General features: G+C 46.4%; 1 pseudogene; it reads left to right on the forward strand.

Moving 5' to 3' along the window:
* Nucleotides 1-10,870: 10,870 nt before the first annotated feature.
* Nucleotides 10,871-11,022, forward strand: LOC118655480 (annotated as a pseudogene).
* Nucleotides 11,023-11,531: the final 509 nt, after the last annotated feature.

Below are 11,531 nucleotides of genomic sequence, written 5' to 3' on the forward strand. Positions count from 1 at the left end.
TAAAGCCCCTCAACCGCTCGCTATGACGTGCACTGACCACCAGGGGGAAGATGCTCCAACTGATAGCTTAGCTTGCTGCTGGGGTCTGGCCAATCAGGACTGAGCGAGACAGGCCGGACACACCCTGGAGCCCTCCTGCAGTCCCTCCTGGCTGGCCAACCTCCCACATCCCTCCCCAGCCCAATTGTGCACTAGTGGGGTCCCTCAGCCTGGCCTGCACCTCTCGCAATCTGGGATCCCTCAGGGGATGTTGGATAGCTGGTTTCGGCCTGATCCCACAGGCCAGGCTGAGGGACGCCACTGGTGCACAAATTCGTGCACCGGGCCTCTAGTGGAAATAATAATGTAGGAAAAGAGCAGAAATAAAGGGTCAATAGAGCATGACCAAATTTCGTTTTTAAAGTGCACATACACAAAAAAAGACACTATAGGAAAGAGACAAAATATTACTGTCATCCCTGATGAAAAAATTACAAGTGACTTTTTTTACTGATTTTCTACCATAAGTATGTATTAGTTTTACAATCAGAAAATGCATTTTTAACAATAAACTGATTATTTTCCTTTAAAATAAAAGGATTTAAGGTCCCCAGTCCTCTGAGACCAAAGGAAACCAAGTCAGGATGTTTAAAAATAATATAGATTTTTCTCATTTCATTTTTTTCAATCCTTTTGACTAAATTAAGGGATCCAATATCAGCTTTTTTAAAAAAAAATTTTAATATATTTTATTGATTTCTTACAGAGAGGAAGGGAAAGGGATAGAGAGCTAGAAACATCTGTCAGCTGCCTCCTGCACATTCCCCACTGGGTATATGCCCACAACCAACGTACATGCCCTTGACCGGAATCAAACCTGGGACCCTTGAGTCCGCAGGCCGACGCTCTATCCACTGAGCCAAACCAGTTAGGGCCCAATATCAGCATTTTACCCAAGTAGCTTTATTTACATGCATGTTCAGTCAATTTAGTGCATTCATTCACTCCAAGTCTCAACCACTTTTTGCTCTATACATTTTGCTTTATACATTGCTTCGTATACTATAATTGAACAAAGAAAAAATAAAATAGTTATTGGGATACTGGGATTCTGGGTACTTTTTTTTTCAAATTCTGTTATTGCTGTTATAGTATGGTTCATGTGATTTTTTTTTTAGTAACTCAGCTCAGTTTATCTGCTTCCATGTTTATCTGGAAAGGTGAAACACAGTCTTCCCTACACACCCATCAATCATCCACACAGTGAGATACTGGAACTGGAGGCATGACTCACAGACCAGCCATCTGTGACCTGGACTTGTCCTTCGTGGCTCTTGAAAACCAGCAGTGTGACATGCAGTCATCCTGGGAGAAACAGCCAGTGTGCGCTGAAACCCGGGAACCATGCCCAGCCTGCAGAAGAAACAGGCACCGGTTTGTTTTGGTGCTAATGTCTTCTCCATATCCAATCTTGGCTTCAAGTTCATTTCCAGGGTGGGTCACTAAAGATTATAAGAAAGATATCCTGCCATGGCTCAGAGTTTTTATTAACTTCCTGGATTTTTTTCTCAATTTCCCTATCCAACATATATTCTCTGAAGTTAGACATGTAAACAAAGTTGATTTAAAAGCAATATAAATCAGAATATGTCATGTAGGTGATTCTGTCCTCACATTTCCTCAGAACTGCCTGCAGGAACATTACACCTCCCAGTGGCTGTCCTGGGACAGAGACAGCACTCCCAACTAAGCCAGCTGGAGGAAGAAAAGAAGGGTTGGGGTCAGGGGCCTATTGGACAGATGGAGCAACACAGCCAAGGTCAAGGTCTCAAACAATCATTGAGCATGCCCAGGGGCCACCAGGAGAAGTGCCACCATGCTCCAATTTCCACAGGGCTCTTTTCTCCCGTTCCAAAAAGGGACTCATGGAAACCATGAAATCCTTTGCAAAAGAACAAATATTTCATTAAAATAAAACATGAAGCCTGTCCCAGCTTGAGCTGAGGTTAGGATTTATATCTGTTGAACTTGTCTGGCAAACTGGTGGGACAGACTCGCTATTTGCACTGGGCACTGGCATTTCCTGGGAGAGAACTCATTCCAGGGGGGAAAGGAGCCAGGCATGGAGAGCAGGGTCCATAGGAAGGGCACATGGCTCTTACTTAGGTCTGAGGCAGAAAGAATGATGCAAGTCAGACAGGCTAATTCATTAAAACAGTGGCAAAACTTCATGGCACAAGCATTACACACACACACAGAGTAACAAAGAGAGAGGCATTGGTTCTCCCCCATCTCGCCACAGACTGCCACACAGCTTGGCACCAGAAGTGCCCCAGTGATTAGGAGCAGGGCCCAAAGAAAGATGCCATGGTATCAGTGGAAGACCATCAGGCCCAGGAAAAATAGTGGGGCATCAGATGTGTCCAGGGGGACACTGCGTACACAGAGTAAGGTTAGTACTCCAAGGAGCAGCCTTATCCAAGGGCAGTGAGGCATGCCCGGGGAGCTCCTGAGATGTGTTGGGAGAAGCTTGCACAGACATGGAGGTCACTGGGGGAGCAGAGGAGCCAGGGGGACAATAAAATTTGAGTTATGACTTATAATGTGGCCCCATTAGACACACAGGCTGGCGACAGCCAGGGAAACACTGGCCGCGAGACTGTATCTGAGGCTGTAATTATCAGCCCATTTATTTTCACTGATGACAAGAACAGAAGCACAGTAATTGGAGGAGAGTTTTGCAGAGATTCAGACAAATTGTGTTTCATCTATTCCATATTTTACAGGGAAAGCTTACAACCAGATGAACTCTGGGACACACTATGGCTCGTTACTTTTGACAGGTTGGGCCAGAAAACATGTATTGTTAAGTGATTCATCACCATTTATACCCAGATCATAAATCTTTATTTTCCAAAAGCTGTGCTTTCGATCCAGGACAGATTGTAGTGTTTATTCTTTTTAGTTGGCAGTCAGAACAATAGCCTCCTGACATCCTTTCCTATAGATTTTATCGTTTCTTTGGGAACCATTTTACACACTTTCTTGTGACTTGTTTTCTACCCCACTAAAAATATACAGTGGCTGTAATCAAGGAAAGGATTTTTCACGAGTCAGTTTTTAAACACCTTTGGGGTTATTTTGTTTGCCTAACCCCTCTTATACTGTAGTTCATTGGTTCACCTACTATATAGAGATGTAAACTGTGCCTAAACCTAAAGTAAATTCTCTGAGATTGCTAGGGACATGGAATTACTACTTTATAAAGTAATAATTACTACTTATTTTTTTAAAGAAATTATTTCAAGACCCTAAATTATCATAAGACTATAAGGGGAGGTACCAGGCCCTTCATAGAAATAAAATAAGCCTCATTTAATCCTTCTGCAAACCTTGCCAAGTGGCCACTGATAGTAGTACCAGGACTTGACTCTGTAGCTGGAGATCTCGGGGGTCCCAAGGCAAGTTAATGATTGAAACCAGAGAGAAGATGGCATCGGATTAAGTGGAAGCTACACTGACACTCTCCCAGGACCAAACAGGAATTACAACTAAAATATGGAAAAATCATCCTGAATAACCAACTGAAGACCAGCTGGAGAGAACCCTGATAACCAAGGATGTAGATAACTGAGAGGGCATGGGATTCCGGATTGTTGGAACTTGGAACAGAGAAAGGGCAGTAAAGGCAAAATGGGTGAAATCTAAATTAAGCCCGGTGTTTAGTTATAGCAATGTACCAGTGTTGGTTTCTTGGTTTGTACAAATGCGCCACCCTACTGTAGGATGATAGCATTAAAGGAAACTGAAATGGGTGAGGGCATTCTCTGTACCAGCTTTGCAACTTTCTGTAAAATAACTTTCTCCCAAAATAAAAAGGTTATCTATACTAATAAAAGGGTAATATGCTAATTAAACTGGGTTGACCGGACATCTTCCAGACATTCAACTTCCTTCTGGACAAAGCCACAGTGGCAGGGGCAGAGGCAGAGGCAGTTAGGGGTGATCAAGCCAGCAGGGGAGCAAGCAGTTAGGGGCCATCAGGCCGGCAAGGGAGGGCAGTGGGGGTGACCAGGCTGGCAGGGGAGTAATTAGGTGGCGATCCAGCAGGCAGGGGAGCAGTTAGGAGCCAGTGGTTCCAGATTGTGAGAGGATCAGGCCTAAACTGGCAGACATCCCCCAAGGGGTCCCAGATTGGAGAGGGTGCAGGCCAGGCTGGGGTACACCGCCCCCCCCCCCCCGCATGAATTTCGTGCACCGGGCCTCTAGTTTTTTTATAAAGCAAGAAGCCATCCAAGAAAATATAAACCACTTGGAATAAATTTCTCTGTCAACATAAGTATTTTATTCACACACACACACACACACACACACACACACACACACACAAAATTTTACATTAATAGCTGTAAACTTAAAGCAGAAAGGATCCACCAGGGGCTAACTGAATCAGTGGTCAGCTTGGGTGAAGAGGGACTTCCTGGGAAGTGGATCAGCCTCTCTTCTCTGTTGAATTAGGATGGGATGGAAGGTTCAGCAGAGGTAAGAGCATGGCCACTTGGCCACCCGAACTCTTCCAGAAAAGGAAGCTTGAGAAGACAGCAGCAGTGGTGAGAAGGACAAAGAACATTGGCTGGAAGTTCCCTAGACTTCACCCCCAACAGATATAGACACACACACACACACACACACACACACACACACACACACGTGCGCGCGTGCGGACACACACACCCCACCACCACCACCATCACCACTTCCCCACACCAGCAGCCAACCCGTTCTTCTCAGTTTGAAACATTTCTCAAATCTTTCCCTTCTCCTCGTTGCTATGACAACTGCCTTATGTCAGGCTCATGATGACCTGGACTCTCACAAGAGTCTCCCAACAGATTTCTGGGCTCCTGACCTCCTCCTGCAGTCCCTCCACTCAACCCCCAGAGCAATGTGTATAAAAGCAGAACTAACAGTTTCATAGCATTTCTGACAATCTTCCTTGGCTCTTGAATCCTAGGATAGCCCTACCTGCCCCAGCTTCCCTCTGGCCCTACTTGAGCCAACATTCAATACCCCGCATCTGCACCTCTCATTGCAGAACCCTAAGTGCATGGTCCCGGGAAATCCACACACCTCATGGCCTCGGTTACAGCAGTGCCCTGTGCCAACAGCAAATTCTTCCCTACATTCTTTGCCTAACTCCACAAGCCCTAGGGGTCTGGACAATGAGGTTTCCTCAGACCCTTCCCTGATTCACCTCCTGTCCTCAACAGCATGTCACTAACATGCTGAAACTGTTTATGGTTCCTAGACATGGAGCTTCTCAAAAAACAGAAAGTATATGTGCACCCCTGGCTCCTAGTACTATGCCTGGCCTGTGACAGCTTTTCTAGAAATGTTGGCTCAACTGACTAAATCACATAGAATGTGAAGTGGCCCAGAAAGGCGGCTTAGAAAACAAAGAGAACCAAGCGGTTAAAGAGGAGAAAAGGAAAAAAGGCTTTAATCTGCATTCTCAGGCGAGACCCAACCAGCCCAAAAAGTGGGGCCAGTGAATTTCGAGCCCCCAGGGAGGAAGGGGCATCTTTTTATACAGGTGTTTGGTGAGGGCGGGGGCCTGAGCTGAGGAAGCCTCCGCTGCAGGGGGTGGGCAGGGTATTCAGGAAGAAGTCAGTATCTGTGTGGGGGTATGTGGATTCAGGGAGAAGAAGCCAGTATCTGTGTCTGGCACATTGATCTGTTAGAAATTCCAGGGGGAGTCCATTATCTCATCACACGTCTGCATGTATCCGATCCTGGGCTCTCTCCGACCTATCATAGAGTACCACTGAAAAATCAGAGCAACCCAGATCCAATCAGGAGTGAGACTCCTGGCATGTGGCGAGAATTCTCTGGATAAAGCTGGGAAAGGCAAGAAGATGGTGATGGCAGAGCCTGGAGCAAAAAGGACATTGAATGGAGGGTGGGCCTGTGTGACCCACAGGATAAAGGGGGATTGACAATGATGACAGCTCAGGCTGGGTTACACAGGCCTGGCAGCTTCTGCCTAGCTTTCGTGGATCCTGACCTAGCATGGAGGAAGTCCAGCTGCCCTGAATCAGCCAACACTAGAAAGGGCACATGGGTAGAGGGCAAAGGAGAAAGGGAGATGTCTAGGTGGTCTCCAATGTTCCAGCTGCCACTACTCTAGTCATCCTAGCTGAGGTCTCAGATGCTGAGTGTTAGGTCGGAGAGAGCCCAGGATCGGATACATGCAGACATGTGACGAGGTAATGGACTCCCCCTGGAATTTCTGACAAATCAGCGTGCCCGACACAGATACTGGCTTCTCCCTGATGACCCCCACACAGATACTGACTCCTTCCTGAATACCCTGCAGCAGAAACTTCCTCAGAGGAATACCTCAGCTCATGTCCCCGCCCCTCACCCAACCGCAGTATAAAAAAAGCGCCCCCCTCCCTGTTGTCGCGGATCCACGTGCCCTGTCTTTGGGGTTCGTGGGTCGCCCGGGGACGCAGAATAAACCTTTCCTTTTCTTTCTTTTCTGGTTCACTCGACTCTCTTTCCCACGCCGCCTCCTGAGCCACCTAACCTAACACTGAGAAGCAGAAATGAGACATCTCTGCTGACCTCTGTCCATATTGTGCATTCATGACTATTATGGCCTGAATTGTGTCCCCCCAAATTCATAAGTTGAAGTCCAAAGCCCCAGCCTCTCCGAATGTTACTGTATTTGGAGAAGGGGCCTTCAAAGGGTAATGAACTAAAATGAGGCCACCAAAGTAGGTCCTAATCCAACATGATCGGTGTCCTTATACAAAGAAGAGATTAAGACACAGACACACAGAGGGAAGACCGTGTGAAGGCACAGGAGGAGACAGCCTTCCACAAGCCAAGAGAGAATACAGCAAGAAACCAAGCCTGCCCATACCTTGATCTCAGATGTCCAGCCTCCAGAACACTGAGAAAATAAATTCCTGTTGTTTCAACCTCCCTGTCTGTGGCACTTTGTTATGCAGCCCTGGCAAATCAATACAAGACCATAAGCGAATATTGTTGTTTTAAAACACTAACATTTGGGGGTAATTTGTTACACAACAACTCATAACCATAATACCCCAATCTCCCAGAAATAAATACTTTTAAGTTACTGGTACAATACAGGCTTTACACCTTCCAAAGATATGCATTTCATATAGAAAAGTGATTGTCATGTTTTGAAACCGACATTCTTCTTACTGAAGCTTAACTGTTGCTTTTGCTGTAATCCCAGTGAGAAGAGAGGATGGGGGTGTTGGTTTCCAGGCACCTGCAGAGTGAAGGAGAAGGACCCTGCCTGGAGATTGCCCCTTCCTTCTGGGCTGCAGTAAAATGGGGAATTTAAATTGCCAGGCTATAAAAACGCAATGCGGATTAGGTGCCTCCATGTGCTATCATCTGTTGGTATCATGACCACTGCAGAATGAGGTGAAACACATGTGCTTTCTGGCCTCCCAGCTGAAACATCGCTAAAGGTTAATTGGATTCCATTTCAGAATCTGTGCACCTCAGATTCCACACCAAAAACATTACAAGATGCTGGGGAGTTCAGCTCACTCTGGGTCCCCGGTTGCACACTGCTCTCCCCACATTAATGCCATTGTCAGGCTTTGACTTTCTTTCCCCGAAGTTTCAAGCCATTAGCAATGGACAGGTGTGTTCCTGCTCATTGATTTGTAAATTGCAGAGGTCTCTGAGTTGTGTTTCTTTGTAGGAAGAATAAAAGCAGTAGGAAGTCAGCAAAGGAATTTCCTGAGTTATTGCATTACTGTGGGTGGGCCCAGAGTTGCCAATAACATGTGTAACACATTAACTTCCTCCCAAATTGTGGCCCAGTCAGTCAACTAAGAGGCTCTGCCAAAACCCCAAGCAGAATTCCAGGGTGGCAAACTAACCGATCTGGAATCCTAGAATCTGATGTTTGGCTTATGAAAATGAGGTGTCAGAAATGTCCCAGCATGAGGGTGTGTCTGAGGCACTCCCCATCCCTCCTCTATTCTTTGTCTCTTCACACTCCCAGGTCATTGTTTGGCCTGTGGTGGTAAAAGCCAACAAAAGGTACTCAGCACAACCATCCCCCTTCTCCCTCCACCCCGCCCCACCTCCAATGTGTGTGATCTCATCTCTTGGTGTAATCCATTTTGCAACTAAAAGAAAATCACTTTGGAACAAGTCAGGGTTCGAGGAACTATGTAGAATTGCCTGATAACTATCCACCACTTCCAAACCAAGTCCCAAGTCTTTAGCAGAAGAAAACTCGCCTTGACCCAGCACTTGCTGGGCCAAATTTTCTTTGCTGCACATATTCTGTGCCAAGTCCAAAGCCAGTGGATTTGGCAAAAGTCCTCAAGTGCTTAGCGACTGGACGTGAAAAAAGGCAACTTTGGTTGGGTTATGCCGGAGTCCATTTATTGTCTTCACTAGCTGAGTATAGACAGAGACCCCCAAAAGCTAGTAACCTTTGAAGTCCTAGCAAAGGTCAGGGCTGTATACCACCCAGTTAATCTAGGAACCACCAGTTAATTTAGGTAATGGTAGCTGAACCATCATCCCCACCTTAGTTCACTTAATTCCTTAGATACTTATGTAAATCCTTGTTGATTATTGTTGATTAGATATTCTGCCTGTTACTGGAACTTGCCTGCCTAAGGGTCATGCTATGACCTAGTCTGTGTGTCATTGAAACCTCCTTACCCTAAGGGCTACTCCAGATCAATAAAAGGTTGGAGTGGCCTGAGCATCGGTGGAAGTCCTTCTGGACTTGCCTGCCTGGTCCCCCAATATTTCAAAATTATCTCGTGTCATTTTTCTCTCATTTGTGTGCGGTTCCTCTTTCAGATACCGAACCCTATTCCATGCGGACGTGGAAGGAAACAGTCAACAAGGTTAGATGCAGCATATTCCTTGGTCCTGAGTTGGGAAGGCTGTAGCTCAGAGGTCACTGGACATGGAACCAGAAGACACAGGAACCAAGAATGGAAACCTGGAGATAAGCCAGTTCTACCTTATACCTAGGCAAGTAGGGTCCCTGCCCAGGCCCCTGAGCTGGTCCTTCTCCAGCTGAGTCCCTCACATGGAGAGTGCAGTTCATTAGGCTGAGAGGACTGATTGTGTATGAATTGCCAGTGGCAGCACTGCAGGGCCCAGGAAAGAGCCTTCCCTCCTTCTCCTTCTGCCCCACAGGGGGCCTCCAGCCCTTTCCCCTATAAGCACCCACCTCATGGCTCTCTCTGTCCGTGCTGATGCATGTTGGCAGTATGGGCCACCCTACAGAGCACAGAACTGGGGAGGTTACTGGAGCAACAGGGAAGCCACAGCAATCCTTTTTTTATTGTTGTAGTTAGCTAGTTATTAATATTAATAACGGGAGGGGAGCAAAGGGGAAGCCAGACATGATAAGCTTGGCCACCTGGGCAACTTCACCAGGAAGCTATTGCTTCATGCTCCCCAGGGAACCACTGGTCCATTCCCTGAAGATCACTGGGGGAAGGGATGGAACAAAGGGACAGATGGGCTCATGTGCAGTGAAGTCAGGGAGATAGAAGGAAGGTGCTTGCCTGGAGAACAATGGATTGGCTAGGTGGGTGGACCCCAATGCAAGCTCTCAAAATGTGGGAATATGTAATCCCCAGAGTTCCCACTGTCTTGTTCTCTTGTGCCCTGTTGCTCTTGCTTCATGACCCACACTTACCTGGTGCACTTGCCTGTTCTTTCTCCATAGCCACGTGGCCTTAGAAGCCACATGGCCAATGGCCACGCGGACTCCACACACAGGATGCTGGCCTGGATTGTGCTTCAATATGGAACGGAGACTCTGGGCAGTGGACTTAATTCTCCCCTTGTTGAACATAAGCTTAGACTTCTTCCATGGTGGGATGGACAGAGATGGGATCATGAAGGGGAACTCCTTTAGTTTTACATCATCAATAAAGCTTCCCATGAAACCCCCTCTTCCCATGGGGGACCTAAGTAAATTCTTTTCCCCGTGGCACCCCAAGAACTCTGATAACACTTTCACCTTCTCCACTACTCCATCACTACCAGGACAAAACCCTAAAACTTATTTCCTTCAAAGTCATCTTTCTATTCTATATTTCTTAACATAAGTTAATTTTTCTGTTTCTTATTTTAAAAGCAATGGTTAGCCTTTTCACATGCTTCTCTGCTGACTTCTTATGAGTTATTGATTCTTGGTGGGAAAATGACATAACCATCGAGGTTTTCCTTGGCGGCACTTGTTAGTTGCAGTGAATAATGAGGTGCGTCATTCTGTGAGGAGCCCAAACCCTTGGAATGAAAAGCCATCCCTGGACAAGGCACAGCCTGAGCTACAAGACCCTGCTAGCCCTGAGTTTATTTCCACATCCTTCATGCTTGATAAAGTGAACTCATACAGGGAAACCCACAAAATGGAGGCCACCCAGTAGACCAGCCCATGCTACAAATCTAAACCTAAGTCAGCCTGCATCTACAGGAAATACCTGTCAAGGAGACCTAACACGCACCAATCATCATCCTCCACCTGAGCTTTAGCTCACTCACCTGACTCGAGAAAACAGGACCTGTTTGGCCTAAGAAGGAAATCCCAACCTCCTAGTCCATCTGCCCAGTTTCCCATTGCTCCTTCTAATGTTCCCTAAAAGTCACTCTTGCCCAAAATTCCTTTGGAAAGAGTCTTTGCTGCGTGGGAGGTACTGCCCTCCTCCATCCATGGGTTGCTTTACCCTGAATAAAGGACATCAAACTCATTACTAAATTGTTTAAGTTTTGTCATTGGGCATACTACTATGAGGAACAGGGAGTAGCATTCCTTGCTTATATTCCACGGTGATATTTCAGTGTAAAAACTAGCAGCCACCCCTGGCAATGGGCAAGGAGACACCTGATTGGTGGTGTTGCTCTTATATCAGTCAGGGGCAAAGCAGATGTACAGTCCTCAGTTCATCCTAGCTTGATGCCTGTGTCCTGTGTCGGTGGCCAGAGCTGTTTCATGCCTGAGGCACAAAAAAAACCAAAAAATAAAAACCTAGCAGCCAGACCCGGATTGCCTCCAAGATGGGGATGAGATAAAAGAAGCTGAATAAAGTCACATGGCTGATTTGAGAGATATAAATAAAATAAAAATGAGCTGGGGCTAGGCTTTGGGGAGAGAAAATAGTTCTTTTCTTGTGGCTCTGGCCAGGGCCTCAGTAATGCAGGCCTGATGTGTAAGATCTAATTTGTGATGCCACAAAGAATTCACAGCTTCAAATTTCCTTTGCTCCTCACTTTTTGTTCCAAGTCAGAAGCCACTGAAGCTAGTGAGGATCCTGGGCAGGGCGTTGCATCACATGGAGAGAGGGACCTCTAGTGCCGAGCTACTTCTCTGCCACCCAGCAGCACTATTGACTCAGGTTTATTTCTCTCTGATGATTATCTGTTTCTCTGAGAAAGCTTTGATTTAAAAGGTTAAAGGAAGCCTTTGTCTTTTACTTCTGGTATAAATTTAATGCATTTAAGAATGGCAGCCCTAGCTG

The sequence above is a fragment of the Myotis myotis genome, unplaced genomic scaffold (assembly GCF_014108235.1).
Source record: "Myotis myotis isolate mMyoMyo1 unplaced genomic scaffold, mMyoMyo1.p scaffold_m19_p_46, whole genome shotgun sequence".
Taxonomy (NCBI): Eukaryota; Metazoa; Chordata; class Mammalia; order Chiroptera; family Vespertilionidae; genus Myotis; species Myotis myotis.